This window comes from Colius striatus, chromosome 11 (genome assembly GCF_028858725.1).
Source record: "Colius striatus isolate bColStr4 chromosome 11, bColStr4.1.hap1, whole genome shotgun sequence".
Taxonomy (NCBI): domain Eukaryota; kingdom Metazoa; phylum Chordata; class Aves; order Coliiformes; family Coliidae; genus Colius; species Colius striatus.
Window position 1 is genome coordinate 11,888,475 of NC_084769.1, and position 12,339 is coordinate 11,900,813.

The following is a 12,339-nucleotide window of genomic DNA, read 5'->3' on the forward strand; positions in this document are numbered from 1 at the left end:
GGTTTGTTTTTTTTTCCCTTCTTTTAATCACCTCTCAAAGAGACTATAAAGTGCCTTTCTGGTAAGAAGAGTGGTTTCATAAAGACAGCACTTTGGAGATCAATATTTATTCATTGTCAGTGACCACCAGAGAAAAGCTCTATTCCTACATTTCTTTTGCCTAAAATATATTGTTGGAGACTTATCTTGCCACGAGTTATCTAGACTGTTTGTGCAGTTTGCAGCCTGAGCAGCAGGATTCACTGGGAAGTTTCAATTTAAGTATTAAAGGAAAAATAGTCTTTCAAAATTTCTTGACAGGAAATTTCCAGATTTGCTGACCTTTTCTTTCTTCCATTTTATGATGGAAAAATCCAAATTTCTTTCTTTCTTTCTTTCTGGCCAAATTCCTCAGCCCTCCATTTCCACCTAAGATTAAGTGAAAGTTTGAACTACTCCAGCCTGAACTACTCTGCCCTGAGTAAGCTGTAAACATATTGCAGGAGCCAATTTGTTGAGAAATCCCAACCCATACAGGAGAAATATCCTTCCTGTAATTGCACCTAAGTAAAGATGGTGCAGAAGCTGCAGTTCAGACCATTTAGGCACATTTTTGTTCTCAGTTGCATTGCCCAGGCCTGTGCATCTAGAGAGGCGCCAGCTTGAAATTTGCACTTGTGTGCAGCCACTGCAGACTCTCACAAAATCTTCATCTAACACATCAGTGCCAAACACATCCTCCTCCTTCTCCTCCTCCTCCTTTTCAAGAGGCTCTTTCATGTAAGGAAATATATTGTACTATATAGAAATCTTTCTCAAGTGACCACCCAAAGGATTAGTGAAAAAGGGTTGCCCAGAAGTGGCATTGATTTTTATTTGACCCACAGTTAAAGTCCAATCTGGGAAGACTGATGTATATATTACAAATAGCCTCTAAGGCACATTGCCCTGAATAGGGGTCTTAAGACAGATCTTCTATTAAGATGCCTTTTCCCAAATAATTTCCTAATTTTTCTGATGGCCTCCTACTCAAGGATCGTATGGCTGAACAAAGAGATGCTAAACCACCACCATCTCTCCCACTCCCATTTGAGCGTGCAGAGCAACCTGCGTGTGCATACTTTAACCTCACAATTTCCATAGCAACACCAGAAGAGTCTTGTTAACCCCAACACACTTAGAAAGGTTTTAAAGCATTCTGCACTCCTCAGAAGGAAAGTGCCAAATATGTTGATTATAATTTAACATTCCTGATAACAGCATAATTTTAAGATAGCAAGTGAAAAAGGACATGTCTTTCAGGTGGAAGCAGTATTGCTGTTCAGCTCGTTCAGCTGTATTGCAAGACAACTCCCCAAGCAAGACTGTTTGCTTCTTGTAAAATAAAGTATTATTTTAATAGTTGATATGAATCATGAGGGAATCTTTACTACAGAAAAGACCACATCATTTCATCTAGATAATTGTTTTTTTTCTATATATCTGCTATACAAAGCTATAACACAACTGATAGCTAGCCAAAGAGAAATAGAGTAGTAATGGTGCTATTGCTCCCTCTACTGCAAAAGTTCATTATTCCTTATGATGGGTGATACAATCCAAGTCATTAAAAATAATTTAACTAATTAAAAAAACCCCAAGCTACAAAGCCAAAAACGTTTTCAGAGTTGCATAACCCAATTATTATGTTTCCTAGCAATGCAGTGGAAAGAGTATCTAATGAAATAAGATGTCTCTTTTTTTCATATATAAAAAACCAGGAAGGTATCTGTAGGTTTTAATTCCAGCTGTAGTCGTAGGTAAGCATTAAATGGATAGTTACATCCATTGTCTTAAAAAAATAAACACATGAACAAACCCTTCTGCCACTAATCACACTTTTGTTTCCTAATGGCAAAGGGAAAACAGAAATAATAAGTGGGCAGTGAGAGGTATTTTGACCTTCTGAGCAGCCTCCCATTGCGAACATCGGCACTGAGGAGTTCAGGGAATTAATCAGGGAGACTGGAAAATAAACAAGAAGGTGATTCATGAGGAGATTTATGGGGCTGAACTCTACGTGCATGTTAAAGCAGATCATTGAATAACGCACAGACTTCCGTTCCCAGAACCGCCTTATTTCTCAGCTCAGTAACCAAACGCGCTCATTGCTGAGGTGCCGGCCTTAGACAGAAAGTCTTCAGACAAACTCTGATCCTCTCTGTCAAAGACCAAAGAGGCTGAACATGATTTTACCCAAACCATCTAAAAATAGATTGCTATTGAGTCTCTGCTCAGTGACAGAAAGACATTCCCTCAGCACCAAATTGCTTTCTTCGGAGGCTTTATTCCTTTGCAACTAGAGATTTGTAATTTAAGAAAAAAGCCTTTTCCACCTTCTCTGCAGTATTATAGTAATGGAGAATGAGAATGTAGCTGCTAGATTTTTAGTGCAAAATTCCTGCTGGGAGGCAATTTAAAATTGCCTCACCTCTTTCTTGGTCCCTGCTATAGCTCAAAGCAATCAGCAGCATGGAGAGTCCAGCACAGGGAGAGGCTGAGGACAAACATGTGGGAACATCACCCACAGATCTGGCTGGGGTTTGCAGGCAGCAGCATCTTTGACAAAGATCCCAAAAACCATAGAACAGAGGAAACTCATGCACCTCCCAAACTCTCAGCTATTTAGAGTGATTTCAAAGTTAATTGCCCTTTAATCCTTTCTCTAAAATATTTCTTTAAAGGAAAGATCACTATATTTTCTACTCATCTTAATTATGCAGGACAAGGCTTCTCAGCTGATGTAACACACTCTCCAGTCTTCAGTTTGGATAAAGCTCCTTATTTTACCAGTTGAAATCAATAGAAAACCCTTTCCAATTTCACCAAGCTATGGATCAGATCTCTGAGCTCTGCAGCCTTTCAGGATCTGAAATCATGACTGTATTTTAACTTATAGCAATTTTTTTGTGTGTGTGCAAGAAAGCACTTCTGGGGAGGGTGTTTCAAGTGACTTACTCTGCTCTGCTGCTTGAGGAAGCCTATGGCTCTTTATGTTGGAAGGCCCATGAATCTGCATTAATTTAAAATATGTGAACATGAATCATTAGCCTAAGATTTCAGAGCTCCTAAAAGAGAACACAAGTTCAATGTCACTTCTAAGCATTTCTGAACTTGACACTTTATGACTGAGAATAAGAAATATCGTAGCTGTGTCATTGACCACTTTTAGGACAGCTTTTTCTTGAGATAAAAACTTCTTTTAAAGTCTCAAACCGTATTTATTTATTCTTTTGAATCTTCATGGACAAACAGCTTGTGAAGATTACATACCCAAAAGAGCAGCATCATCACTTGAATCTAATTAAAACCATTTGTCAGAAACATTTTAAAATTCAATAAGACCTGTACAGGCAGCCTTGAGTTCAAACTACAATTATTCTGCCCTGCATCTAATTAGAATCACAGGAATTAGTGAGCACGTACAATTACACACATTTGTTTTCTTCCACCCAGGTTTTTCATTTTAGAGGAGGGAGGAAATAAGTCATTGAGAAAGAAGCGAAAGAATAGAATGTTGTCTATTTCAGACCACACTAAAGTGAAAAGCATCCATAGACAACAAAGGGGCTTTTGGTGTGAAATAAAGACTTGGCAAAGTTTGGAAATATTTACAAAACTTTTACTTCTAAAATGTCTTCATGATGTGGCCAGAAAGAGACTCAGGTGTGCTTGTCTTTATACACAAGGATTGTCATCTTCAGTTAACCTTGAAAGTTTTAGACGTTAACCACTGACTGAATTAACAAAACCCATTTACTTCAAGTTGAGAAAACATACATTAAAACACAAGGAGGGAAGATAAAATTCCTTCTTTACATGCATCTCTTTTCCACTTTTTTTAATTTCCTATCAAAAGACAGGAAAAAATGAAAGTGAGACATAATGCCAAAGTGGCTTTTTCTTACTACTCCTTCTGCTTCAGACTTTTGCCAAAACCTCACAACTATTCCAGCCCTTGCCCTATGTTGGATCACAAGGGACAGAACAGCTAGAAAATAGTAAGCTCATACTAAAGCCTCTCTCTTCCATAATTTATTAACTCTCTTGACATTCCTCCCGTGGTGGATTAAAGGTGGGACAGCAATGTGCTCCACATCAGAGAGGGTGGGCAGAACTAAACAGGATAAAATGCAAAGACCCTACATCTTAAATCCCACTGCTAACACAAAAAGATATATGATCTGTTAAGAAAAGGAATATCTTTCATTAGTTCAGTAGATATAATTGGAAAACACCAGATATGCTTTTGAGTGCAGAAGTCTTCCTTCAGGCCTTTGCAGTACTGTTCCCTAAAAAGAGGTTTACATTCCACAAAATGTATCTAATTTTTCCCCAGTAATACCATCTGACCTAATAAAATGTAGCATCTTTGCCTTGCTTTTACCTTTAGGTTGCACTGTCACAGCTATGACACTGTGATGCTATGGCAAGATCTAATTCTACATTTATTGTTGTCTCAGCAGCAGGTTGGGCAGGCACCAGCATCCTTTCATCACTCAGAAATAGTCCTCAAATAATAATCTTAAAAGATTTCCAGGCATAAAAATGTCTGTGTTGATAAAAAACCTTCATGTCAAGTATATACCCAAAGCTCAGGACTCTCATTTAGTCATCACGACTGCTGTTTTAATTCAGGGGTGCTATACCTTATCAAAGCTATGCCTTTTCATGGCTTTGCACCTCTCTCATAGCTTGATCCAAAGCTTGTCCTTTTACTAGCTTTTCATGGACTGTGGGTATAAATATAAATTAACTAATCTGAGTCAGATAATAAAGAATGTATTTCTCACTGGCATCATACAACTTGCTTCACTTGCTTTTCCCTAAGGAGATGCTCCTTTAAAGGCTTGGTGAAGACTGAACCCACAGTACATATTGTGGCTCTGCAGCTTCCTATGGTTTTCATAGCTTTCCCCTATATACATATTATATGGTGCTTGTAAGGTGTGGGCAGAGCTATGCTACTGACAACTTGTTTTTACAACAAATGCTGTCAGAAATGCAACCACTTTTTGCCAAGCAAAAGGTAGAAAAAAGCAGACTCTGGCTGCAGCTAGGCCAAATACTCAACAACAGCAGCATTCTTTTTATTTTTTTTTAGTTCAATCAACAGCAGTTTCCTTCCAATTTTCACTGCCAAGTCGTTTCCTCCCATGGTCATTGTTGTTATTTGCACAGCGATAGCTGCTTCACAGGAGAAGCAGAAGACACTGCTCTTTTCGCCAGTGTCAGTGGACTATGGGAGGACCACATCTCAGACTCATGAGGGTGGACTCACACAGAGGCACTTTGTGCAGGCACATTTGGTTGCCTTCTCAGTGCCAGAAGAGAAATTAGGCCCTCATTTTCAAATTACTCAAAAGACAAAAGTGATAAATAGCACAGAGCAGACAAAAGAAGGGCTGAGCTCTGTAATGATACGATTACATGATTCTCTTATTTATGATTACACGATCCTCTTATTTCACTGTGTTCAAATACATCAGCTCCTTCTAAATTAAAGCTGTAATTTAGTAGCCTTCCTGACTAGCAAAGAACTGTTATATAGGAAAATTTGTCTGTTATTTAAGTATCAATATTAGACTCTATCCTTTTTCTTTCATAGCAGTCGAAAGCAATTGCTAACTGTCTCCTTGCTTTTAAGCAGATGTTGTTTTTGTCAATGCTTCTCTGCCAGCAGAGATCACCTGAGGCAGGACCCCAGCTTGTGCCCCTTCAACCACTTTATCTTCATAGTGAAGTATTTGCCCCATTGAGATGGTCTTTCTCTCCCCCACTATGCAGCTCTGCACCAGGGCACCCCATGGCTCCTCTCCCAGCACTGCCTCCAACCTTCCAGCCTGCTGCATGCAGGCACCACCCTGTTCTACCTCTTCCTCCATGTCCCATTTCAAGTCCTAATCATTCTTCCAGGGAATTGTAATTTAGGTTAATTCAAAACCTTTTATATAAACCTTATTTGCTTTCATGTTCTTTAGGCTAAATTAGGAGACTGACTTTCTGGACTTAAGGTATTTATTATCATAAGTACCTGAGTTGGTAAAGAATTTTGTTACAATACTCTCAAAAGTCATGGAAAGGTAATGGTTTATTTTACTTTCACTGCAAAGTTCTCAGTTATGTTGCACTTCTTGTTTACCAGAGAGAAGCTCCAGAGTCTTTCTGAACCTTCATTATGATAAAATAACATGGTAAGAAGTCATTCTGATTAGATAATTTGCAATGCCACTTACTGAAACAAGCCCTGTGAGCGATCTGGGAAATAAAGTGGCACTTAAACCCCAGCCATCTTCTCCATTGTCCCAGAACATCTTTCCTCCACCAGCATGGTAGAGCAAGAAACTCCTGTCTCTGCAGCAGAACTCTAGGAGAGTTCTGGCCAAGAAAGAGTCATACAGGGAAAAATTTGGGACAGCAGGGACACCTAAACTTTAGAAAAACATATTGCAGAGCTGGGAGCTGAAAAAATATCCTGCTTACAGATGGCCTTGCACAATGTACAAACCCCATGGATAAAGTCTCAGATTTAAACCTTAATTGCAAGAAGATCACAGCACCAGAGGGGTCACTGAGGCAAATAAGAAGTGGGATTGAACCCCAGATTACTCTTAGAGAGCACTTTCATTTGGTTGCCACCTGCCATTTGGGAAGCCCTTGCTAAAATCCTCCAGCTACTGCTCCCTCCTGGGCAGAAGGTGTCCAGAAGCCTTGGCATTTTCATTGCTTCATGCTCAGCCTCAGTTGCCACATGCCCATCTCAACATCTTTTAGAAACTTGCTACAGTGTGCAATATCTTACTAGAATGCTTTTTTATGCAGGACCCATTTTACAGGCACAGAAGACCTCAGGATCTGAGTCAGGCACATGATCACTGGAGGTGAGAATAAAAAGGTGAACCCTTAGAAGTACAAGGAGTCAGACTATTATGTCCATCTCCCTTCCAGGATGCGTGATTCTCCACCAGGTTGGTGTGGTTTATTTCACTTTAATCAGTTTTCTTTTAAGTATTTCAAGTAACTGCTTTTTACCATCAAGCACATTCTGCTGACACTTAACTATGTTGGGTTATGTTCAAAACTAAGTTACACTCTTAGAAGAAAGTCCTGTGGAGATGCTAAAGGATCTGGTTCAAAATTTAACAATACCACTGACTTTTTTACTGCCTCTGAGGCCTTTCTGCAGCCTTCATGACAGATAATTTATTCAGTATTTCTCTGCTGATATATCATCCCATATATGTTTCCTTTGCTAACGGACAAAACACTGTGGGGAAGGAGGGTGGATTGGAGTTCTTCTGCCATTGACATTAATGACACTAAAACTGCAAATGTTGTTTTTGAGATCATTGAAAACAGGATAGACTCTCAGCAGTAATTATGTTTTAGCGAATACAGCCCATTTTAAAACAATCCATTTTCTCACTTGGCACCCTCTTTCTTTTCTCCAGAGAAATCACTGTTTCTATGCCTAGCTTTTCAGTATTTATTTCTTACTTTCATGATAGAAACTAGAGGGAGGACAATCCTATTTTGCTCTGCCATGTTCTTGGTTTGGACCAAATCTAGAACAGGTGCTAAAAATCTTGTTTGTTGAGACAATATAGAGATAAAACCCTCACAAAAGATTGTCACATAGTAGAGAATGCAGAAATAACGGCAAAGTACAGCAGGAAAAGCAAAAAAAGTTGTCATCAAAAGAAAACTTCTGCATGGAAAGTGGGTTTGCTCAGAATTTTCAGCATAAATATGCAAGGAATCTAAGGAAATTATGGATTCCACTGTAGGATCCCATGAGAAAGAGCTCAAAATTCTCCACTACCTACAGCAAAAGATTGCTACAAAAGCTGATACAGAAAAAAACAGGGTGAGAAAATAAGAAAAGTCATTCTAATTCTCTCCCATTACCAGCTGATGACCTTCCTGAAGGTCAAACCATTCCCACCTGATGAAGATCATCCTTCAGCCCCTGCCACTAAGCTCAAGTCCTTCAAAGCAGGATCCCATTTACCAGGAGTTTCCCAGTAATTTCTTGATCTTTAACTTAATGATTTGAAAAAAGGTCTGTAAATATCATATGTTAGGCAAAAAGAGGTCCAGCAGACCAGCATTGAAACTGGTAAACCAGTCAGCAGTGCTAATTGCTTCCATCAGTTTGCTGAGGAGCCTCAGCTGAACATAATATTGAAAGTATATTTCTCTTTGCACCTCTCACAGAACAGCTGAAGCTAAAGCTATTACTGTTTTTATGCCACCATCCCTTGATACAAATGACAGTATGCTTCTCCATTTAGCAGACACTATTCCTTGCTCTTCTCTACTGTTTCCCCCCACAAGTTCTGTTTTACTATTGGTTTTTTTAGTACCTTTCATTTTCCCTTCCCAACTGTACACCATTAAGAGCTCTCTAGTCTAGTCTTCTCCTCAGCTGCTGAAAATTATAATTCTTTCTTCTAGTCTTTGGCTTCCTATCTTTTCATCTGTTTTTTGCCTTCCCACTTAGCCACCTGACCCTTTCATACTTCCTCCACCTTTTTTTTCCCCCCATTAGACACCTCCTCTTCTGTCTCAACTGCTTTCATCTTCCTTCATCTTTGTGCTCTGGCTTCCTAGTTTCTCTTTTCTTCAGACAAAAATGTATTTTTTTTTCCTAGGACCTGATAAAGCCCAAAAGTTAAAAACATCATCTTTAATCTTCTATTCTGATGTTCAATATGGATTCTATTAAAACGATGTTGGGGCTTTCCATTTCACAGTATACTGATGCAGCATTGTCAGGGTTCCAGTTATGTGGTAGAGGATGGAAGGAATTGAAAGGAGTTAAAAGCCAAAGCAAAGTTTAGATCCTTTAGATGGTTTGCTAATTTAGATGTTAGCTAAAATTATGTATAGCTGTGTGCACAGGTACTCACAGCATCCCCATCTTTTATTCTGTACTGCTCTTTGTGACTCTCTGGTCTCCTTACATTAGTGATAATCCATAAAAAATTGTTAAAGCAGACCAACTCTGGAGATGGTTATCCACCTAAGGCATTTCTTTTGGTGGACAGAGGATTGACCAAGCTGCACAATGGGAGATTACCAATTAGGAATGCAATGTTTGCCAATGGCCTTGGTCATGCAGCACATGCATGGGTGGATGCTGCACTTTGCTCACAGGTTTGGCAGTGGGGTTCACCCAAACCACTCAGTGTAATCCCACAAGGGGATATAAAAAGGTAGAAGAGGAATTTACCTCACCTTCATGTTTGTTTTCAAATTTCTGTGTGGGGTAGACAAAAAAGCAGCCAAAAGTTTTTACTCTAAAAGAAGGAAAGCAGAATGGGTTCCCCACACTTGTGTTCCCTTCAACCTACTGGTGGTAAAGGACTTATAAAACTACTCTGTTCTTAAAGATTCCCCCAACCAGCAAATTCCCAGTTAAAACACAAGAAATCATGGCTAGAACAGGTAAATTAGCTCTAACAAAGCCAAAGTGAGGAAAAAAGGTTCTAAAAGTTTTAGCACAGAAAATGTATCTGCTCCCATCCTCCCTGCCTTAGTTTTATCCCCATTTAACCTCCTTTAGCTCACTGGAATTGCACAAAGACATCTGCCTGTGGGAGATTCCTGGCTCAGCACGGGTACTTTGCTGGGCCAGTTTCAAGGTGCACTTTTGAGTGAGGTCTCTGCACAAGGCAACGCTTAGACCTCATCACAATCTTCTGTCAGGCCACTAGTTGCAAGCTTGGCCTTATGAGGCTTACACAATGACTCAGATAAATGTAAGAAGTGTTTCTAGGTTTCCATCAAGCAGAAAGACCTCTAAGGTAGTTGCAGCAGCACCTCTAATGTGCCAGGAAGCCTTGGAGAGGTTTCACAGAAGCTCTCAGTTGCTGAGCTGTGTCAAGACACAGCCTTGGTGAATTTGCGTGCTCCGCATCCCTGACTGTCTGAGCCAGTCTCCGAGCACCATCTTCAGAGGCTTTCTGGCTCACACTATGTGTCTGAAGTCAAGATGCCAGTCTCAGAAAGATTATGTGCTCAGCAACATTTAAACCAGTCTCTTTTTTTAATGGAGTGGAAGTTCTGCTGGGTATTTGTGTTATTAAATTATCGATGGCTCTGACTGACTGCTCTAAAACCTAGTGTCAACACCAACTGAGTGTACATCATGAGCTGCCTTAAGATTCACAGCTGAGTTTCTCTGATTTAATAAACTGCAGCACAACAACCACACCAAAGTAAGTCTTCATATTTGCACTTTACCTGTAGAAAACATGAAAGGAATCACATTAGCTTAAACCTCTGTGAAAGAGAAAACACAGGTAGATGTCTGAGTTCTACTTACAGTGTTGAGGCCTCCTTTGTTGTACTCACTGAACTTTTGACACAAGAGGATCAATAATTCATTTGCACTACTGTAGTGCTGTCAGTAAATAATCTCTTAAGGTGAGCTGTGTGGGAGAAGTGAACTGGAGGGCAAGCAGAACAAATACATTTGGACTGATACCACCTGGGCACACAGGTGATTTTTGAAGATGGATGTGTTTTCCCCTTCTGTGGCTCAGCACATGGTAGGGTTCCTGCCAGTTGTGTCAGTAGCTGTGGAGGCTTCACTTCACTATGTTCATGCTTTTGGCTCTTGCACCTCTTGACCATGTGCCACGTAGCCCAAGGAGAAGTTACAGCCGAGGCTTTGGCAGCTTAGTCTCTGTGGATTGTTTGAGGAGGTGATATATAGTCCACAAACGTCTTCAGAGTGTATTATTTCCAGGAATGTACTCTCTCAAGCTGCTATATAATCTGTAACTTTGCAATGTAACACCATCACACAGACCCTTCTATTGAAAACTGCTCCAGTGGGCTGGTTCATGCTTGTCTGTGCCTGGGAACACCTGGCCAGGTGCAGCAGGACACTGCAGTCTCCTTCCTGACACAGAAGGGATACAGATAAGTGGAGTGAGGACTCCACAGAAGGCAGAAGAAGAGAGGGATATAAATGCAGGGAGTAGTTGCAAGTGTGAGGTGGGTGCACAGAACTAGTGTGAAGATCCAGAAAGTCATCTTTTATCCACAGCTTATCCACTGATATCCACTGATCCTTCCTCCATCTCATGCTAACTTCCATTCTTTGCTTCCCAACTTCTGAAGCCAAGGCCAGAAAAGAGCCCATGTCTTTGTACACCAGCATGTCAAAGGGACTGTGCCTTCATCTTGCTCCTGACCTGGAGTCCCTGTAGTACCAATTTGACTTTGTAAAAAAGCATATCTAATGATGAGTTGAAAACATGGAAGCTTTTAATAGGATTAGTCGTTATTACTGTGGCTGGCAACCTGTCTCACAATACCTCTTCTGCCTCCTTCCTGGCTATCTGGGAAGTAGCTGTAGGGTACACCCAAGGCTGTGTGTGCCAGTGTCCCTCCCCTGCTGCAGGCGTACAGCAACTGCTCTGCTGGGCTGTCTGGGTCATGGAAAGGGGAAAGTGAAAACTGCTCACTCCAGTTGCTTCATTATCTGTTTCTCTTTGAAGTTGGAGTTTTCAGGTGAACTGGAGGGGTGGAATGACTGATGGCATCCAAATGAACTGTGATAAACTGGCTTTCTACTGCCTCTCAGGTAATCCTAGAGGCCATGAAATAAGAAAATCAAGCAACCAAGACATAACTGTCTTTTTTTCTTTTCTTTTCTTGCCAAGTGTTAGAGCAGTCATTGTAGCAGCAGATGGCTAGAAAGGCTCAGTGGTCATTTAGGATGAGTGAGAGCACACTTGGTTTCAGCTGTGGCCACATGCCACCTGTGTCATCCTACCTGCACCAAAGAATTAGGGAATAATTTTTAATTCCCTAATTTGCAGCCTGAAGGAGACGCCCTAGTGAATTTTGCTGCCCTTGGATTGTCAGATTGTATGGCAAAATACAAGACCAAGCAGGGAATTTACAGTAAATAATTGATTTAGACCTCCCAGGCTTGCTGAAGGATATATCCTTGGGATGAAGATGAGAACATCTGAGTTTCAAACGTGTATTAAGAATTCAAAACCCTCCACCCACATATGTATTGCACCCTGCTAAGGTCCAAGAGCAGACAATATATGCAAGGCTGTATGTGCAAAGCTATTGTTTCCCTTGGCTATGGCTACAAATAGGGAAATAACAAGCATTCAAGCCTCCCCTCTCTATTTAAGAATACAGTGATACAAAACCAGCAAGCTCCTCTGCATTATCCTTCTCCCATATCTCTCACAGAGTATTTGTTCTTTCTGAAAGACAGGATGCAAACACAGCACGCCTCCACTACCCAGCCAGCGTGCTTTTATTTTCTTTCCGTTGAACGATCCC